At 35.2% G+C, this 6,000-nt stretch overlaps 1 non-coding gene across 1 annotated transcript; it reads left to right on the forward strand.

Annotated features, from left to right (window-relative positions):
- The first annotated feature begins 3,621 nt into the window (after window positions 1-3,621).
- On the forward strand, window positions 3,622-3,694 carry TRNAY-AUA. The gene has a single exon. It is a non-coding gene; the product is annotated as a tRNA-Tyr (tRNA).
- Window positions 3,695-6,000: the final 2,306 nt, after the last annotated feature.

The following is a 6,000-nucleotide window of genomic DNA, read 5'->3' on the forward strand; positions in this document are numbered from 1 at the left end:
ACAGTTAGTATACTTAGATTAAGAAGTAAATCCAATCTCTTATATTATTACAACTTTCAGAATACTTTTAAAAGTAAATTCTAAAACACATGCAGTGTGTCATGTAGAGAGTTAATAAATCATGGCCCAAAGTTCATATTTTAAACCTAATGAATACTGGTATTAAGCAACCATGAAAAACAGGAGATTTGAGAATGTTCTTCTCGCATCTAATACAACTTTCAAATTGATTTTCTTTTTCTTTTTATGAAGAAAAATAAGCTATCTAGGATTCACTGAAGAACAAAATAACCCCTTGTCAATCATTCTGGGAAATGTTGCAGGCTTAAGCAATTTTAGAGGTAGATATTGAACCTACTACTTGCTAAGCAAACTTTGAAATACAGATCTTCATGAGCTGAAAGGATGTTTAAGCTGCATGTGCACAAAAATTGTGATTTTTTTTTTTTTTACCCACTTATTAACCAATAGAGAAAAACTCCAGGTAGAATAGAAAGTGAGTAAATTAGACTTGTTTGTTTCACCACAAAATAATTTAACATAATTTACCACCACTGGTACTTTTAGAATAGGTACATTCAGGTTTGTGATTTATTGCATAAGACATTTTCTTCTCTACTGTAAAGCCTCATGCCAAAATAAACCGGTTTTGAGGGTTGCTGGCCTTCGGTAAATTACTTACAATTCTGGCAGTTTGAGCTGAATATTGATTTCTTCATTTATCTTTTAAAACATTTTGATTTCTTTATTAGATTTTCAAAAATATTTGGAATAGATCTCATTTGCTTATTTTCTTCTTTCTTGTTATAGTTTAAGATTTGGCTTTCTTCTATGAATAAGCTGGAACATCTTCAGATATTGTTTAATTGAAAACACCACCAGTGGAGTTTCATTAAATTTTAATTACTGTGACTAGTGAAACATATAAATCTGTCTTACTGAGATTATTCTACTGTAGTTAGTGTTATAATAATATCTCTGTTTAAGATCAATAATTACATGCTTTTTAAAGGTTTTGTACTGGTTAGAAGTTAATTTTCTTTCTTGAGAGGGCATGTTCTATCTTAGAGTTAAACAAATGTGCTTTATGTCTTATCATTTATGGTTTACCACTTTCTTGTTGTTCTTGGTTAAGAGTTCTATAAAACAATAAGTTGAGCCAGAGTTAAGATGGCAGAATAGGAAAACCCTGAGTTCATCTCTTCCCATGAACACACCAAAACAACAACTGCATGTAGAACAACAGTTTCTGAGAATAAACTGAAGACTAGCAGAGTGGCTTACCTACAATCATCCTTATAAACCAAAAGCCACACTCAGATTGGTAGGAGGGGAAAAGAAGTGATTTAGTCAGTACTCATATCCTGGGTGGGCAAACAGGGATGGAGATGTCACAAACTCAGAAGTACTCCCTTAAGAGTGAATAATTTGAGACCTACATTGCACAGCCCACTCAACACAAGGGACCAGCTTGTTTTGGAAACCAGTGTGACAGAATTGGGAGGGCTAGGGGCTGTAAGAAACTCAGACTCTGCTCATAAAGGACAAGACTTTTCTCTGCATAAACTTACTCTTAGTCCCAACACAGAGGGTGCAGAGTGAAAAGTTCCTGATGCTCTAACTGGCCTGCCAAGACCACCCCAGAATATCCCTCACCCCCACCAGAATTAATGTCAATCCTCCCATCCCTTACCAAGGCAGCAGCTGCCAGTGTGCCCTGGGAAAAGCACTGAGCTATCTCTCCTTCACCAGTTCCAGCCCATCCCCACCAAGACAATGACCCTGGAACTTCCTAGAAAAAGCCTAGCCCACAGTCATTTCAAATCCAGTTCTCCCACCACAGCCAATGGGCACATGCAAACTATATAGGGATGCTCCCAAATAAGGGCATGTTTCAAAAAAGGAATAGGTGATTGTTTTACCTAGTTTTATAGAGAAAGAGAGAGTCCAAAAAAAAAAAAAAGAGAGAGAGAGAGAGAGAAGATATATATGATTATATGCCAAACAGAAGAACAAAATAAAGCACGATGGTCACCAAACCAGGGAAATGAATTAAAGAACACAGAACTTCAACAAAAGATTATAAAATACATTAAAAAAAATCATTTAGAGCAGAAGAATATAGTAACTGAAATGAAAAATATGCTAGAAGGTATCATCAGTAGATAAGGTGATACAGAAGAATGGGTCAACAATTCAGAAGATAGAATTATGGAAATCACCCTATCAGAAAAAAATAATAATAATAATGACGTAAAAAGAAAAAAATAATGAATATGGTTTAAGAGGCCTTTTGGAACAACATTCAAACAGCATCAAATATTAACATTCACATTATAAGCTTTCCAAAAAGAGGAGACAAAAAAGTACAAAAAGTGTCGATGAAATAATGCCTAAAAATCTCTAAGCAAAGAAAAGAAACATATATTCAGGTGCAGGAATAACAGTGAGTCCCAAAAATATGAACTCAAAGAAATTCATACCAAGATATAATTAAAATGGCAAAAGTTAAATAAATAATTATAAAGGCAGCAAGAGAAAGGCAAAAAGTCACAACAAGGAAATCCCCCCAATGTGAGTCTATCAGCTGATCTTTCAGTGGAAACTTTGCAGGCCAGAAAGTAGTAGAATGATATATTTGAGGTACTGAAAGGGAAAGTGAAACACACACACACACACACACACACACACACACAGCCAAGTATATTCTATCCATGATGCTGAGGCTGAAATTCCAATATGTTGGCCACCTGACACCAAAAGCTGACTCACTGGGAGAAACTCTGATCCTAATAGAGACTGAGGGCCAGAGAAGGGGGTGACAGAATGAGATGCTTGGATGGTATCATGAGTCAGTGGAATCATGACTTTGAACAAACTGAGAGATAGGGAAAGACAAGGAAGCCTGGCATACTGTAGTCCATGTGGTTGCAAATAGTCGGACATGAATTGGTGACTGAACAACCACAACGAAAAAAGATTAACAATCTGTTGAAAAACTGATAAAGATATTCTTGGATAAACAAAGACTAAAAGAGTTCATCGCCATTAAATCAACCTCACAATTAATATTAAATTATCTCCTTTAAGAAGGATAAATAAATAATAAATAAGAAAATACATAAAGGAAGAAGGCTCACAACATACTACAAATACATAAAGGAAAAAGGGAAATATATAGTAAATACAGTGGATCAAGCACTTGAAAAGCAAGTATGAACATTAAAATACAAGAGTTGTAAAGTCAGCTATAACTATAATAACTAAGAGATACACAAGAAAATGCAAAATATGTAAAAAAAAATATATAGGGAGAGAGAAAAAATGTAGAGCTTTTAAAATGTGTTTGAACTTAAATGTCAGTTTAAAACAAATATATGTATGAACTGCATGGTAACCACAAACCAAAAACCTAGTATAGATAAAAAATAAAGGAACCCAAAGCTAATACTAAAGAAAATCACTAAACCAAAGGTAAGAAACCAAAAAGAAGAAGAAAAGAACAGAGAAGAGCTTCAAAAACAACCAGAAAAGAATAAATAGAATGACATATAAGTACATATCTATCAGCAATCACTTAAGATGTAAGTAGACTAATTAAATGCTTCAATCAGAAGACATTCCCTGGTGGCTCAGACGGTAAAGCGTCTGCCTATAATGCGGGAGACCCAGGTTCAATCCCTGGGTCAGGAAAGTCTCCTGGAGAAGGAAATGGCAACCCACTCCAGTATCTTGCCTGGAAAATCTCAAGGACAGAGGAGTCTGGTGGGCTACAGTCCATGGGGTCGCAAAGAGTCGGACACGACTGAACGACTTCACTTCACTTCAGAAGACATGGTGGTTGACTGGATTTAAAAAAAAAAAAAAAAGACCCATTGACAAGCTGATTACATGTAACTCACTTTAGACCTAAAGACACACATAGTTTAAAAGATAAAGGATGGAAAATATATTTTATGCAAATAGAAGAGAAAATAAAACTAGGAAACAATATTTTTGTCAGACTTTCATTTATAACAAAAATGAAAGTAGGGCATTATATAACGATAAGGGTGTCAATCCAGGAAAAGTATATAGCATTCACAGACATATATACATGCAACATAAGAAGAACCTGAACATATAAAACAAATAATAACAGACATAAAGGGAGAAACTGACAATAATACAACAATTATAGAGGACTTTATCAATGCACTTATAAAAATTGCAGATTTTTCCAGATGGAAAATCAATAAGAAAAGATGCCTTATATGATATATTAAATCAGATGAACTTAAAAGGAGTCAACAGATTATTCCATCCATAAACAGCAGAATACATACTATTTTCAAGTACCTGAGTAGTCTCCATAATAGAACACTTGCTACGACACAAGACAAGTCTAAATAGGTTTTAAAAGATTGAAACCATTTTAAGCATTTTCTGAACTACAGTAGTATGAAATTAGAAATCAACTAAGGAAGAAAACTGGAAAAAGCACCAGCAAAAAAGCATGTGAAGCCTAAACAACATGCTAATAGCAACAACAACACAAAAACCAACAGGTTCATGAAGAAATCAAAGGGGAAATCAAGAAATACTTTTAGATGAATGAAAATAGAAACAAAATTCTTTAAAATCTATGGGATGTAGGAAAAGCAACTTTAGGAGGAAAATTTATAGCAATACTGGCCTACTCTAGGAAACAAGAAACATATCACATAAATAATGTAACACTTAAGCAAAGGAATTAGAAAAAGTGAAACAAAGCTCAAGGTTATCAGAAGAAAGTTAATATCAATTATCAGAGCAGAAATAAATTAGAAACCAAAAAGACAACTTAAAGGATCAATAAAATAAGAGTTGGTTTTTAAAAAACATAAATGTAACTGGCAAAACTGTATCCAGAATCATGAAGAAAAAATAGAGAAGGCCCAAATACATTAAATCAGAAAAGAAAGAGGATAAATTAAAACCAACACTGCTGACATAAAGGTGATTAAGAGGTTCAGTTCAGTTCAGTTGCTCAGTCCTGTTCGACTGTTTGTGATCCTATGGACTGCAGCACACCAGGCCTCCCTGCTCATCACCACCTCCTGGAGCCTAACTCAAACTCATGTCCACTGAGTTAGTGATGTCATCCTCTGTTGTCCCCTTCTCCTCCTGCCTTCAAACTTTCCCAGCATCAGGGTCTTTTGAAATGAGTCAGTTCTTTGCATCAGGTGGCCAAAGTATTGGAGTTTCAGCTTCAGCATCAGTCATTTCAATAAATATTCAAGACTGATGTCTTTTTAGGATGGACTGGTTGGATCTCCTTGCAGTCCAAGAGACTCTCAAGAGTCTCCTCCAACACCACAGTTCAAAAGCATCAATTCTTCAATGCTCAGCTTTCTTCACAGTCCAACTCTCACATCTATACATGACTACTGGAAAAACCATAGCCTTGACTAGATGGACCTTTGTTGGCAAAGTAATGTCTCTGTTTTTCAACATGCTATCTAGGTTGGTCATAAGTTTCCTTCCAAGGAGTAAGCGTCTCTTAATTTCATTGCTGCAGTCACCATCTGCAATGATTTCAGAACGCCAAAAAATAAAGTCTGACAGTTTCCACTGTTTTCCCATCTATTTCCCATGAAGTGATGGGACCGGAGGCCATGATCTTTGTTTTCTGAATGCTGAGGTTTAAGCCAACTTTTTCACTCTCCTCTTTCACTTTCATCAAAAGGGTTTTTAGTTTCTCTTCACTTTCTGCCATAAGGATGGTGTCATCTGCATATCTGAGGTTTTTTATATTTCTCCTGGCAATCTTGATTCCAGCTTGTGCTTCTTCCAGCCCAGCATTTCTCATGATGTACTCTACATATAAATTAAATAAGTGAGTGACAAAATACACACTAACAAATTGGACAACCTTGAATAAACAGATTAATTCCAAGAAACATATGATTTCCCAAGACTGAATCAGGAAGGAAAAGAAACTAGGAGCACACCAGTTACCAATAATGAAGTTTAATCAGT

Source organism: Oryx dammah, unplaced genomic scaffold, assembly GCF_014754425.2.
Source record: "Oryx dammah isolate SB20612 unplaced genomic scaffold, SCBI_Odam_1.1 HiC_scaffold_3, whole genome shotgun sequence".
NCBI classification, from domain to species: domain Eukaryota; kingdom Metazoa; phylum Chordata; class Mammalia; order Artiodactyla; family Bovidae; genus Oryx; species Oryx dammah.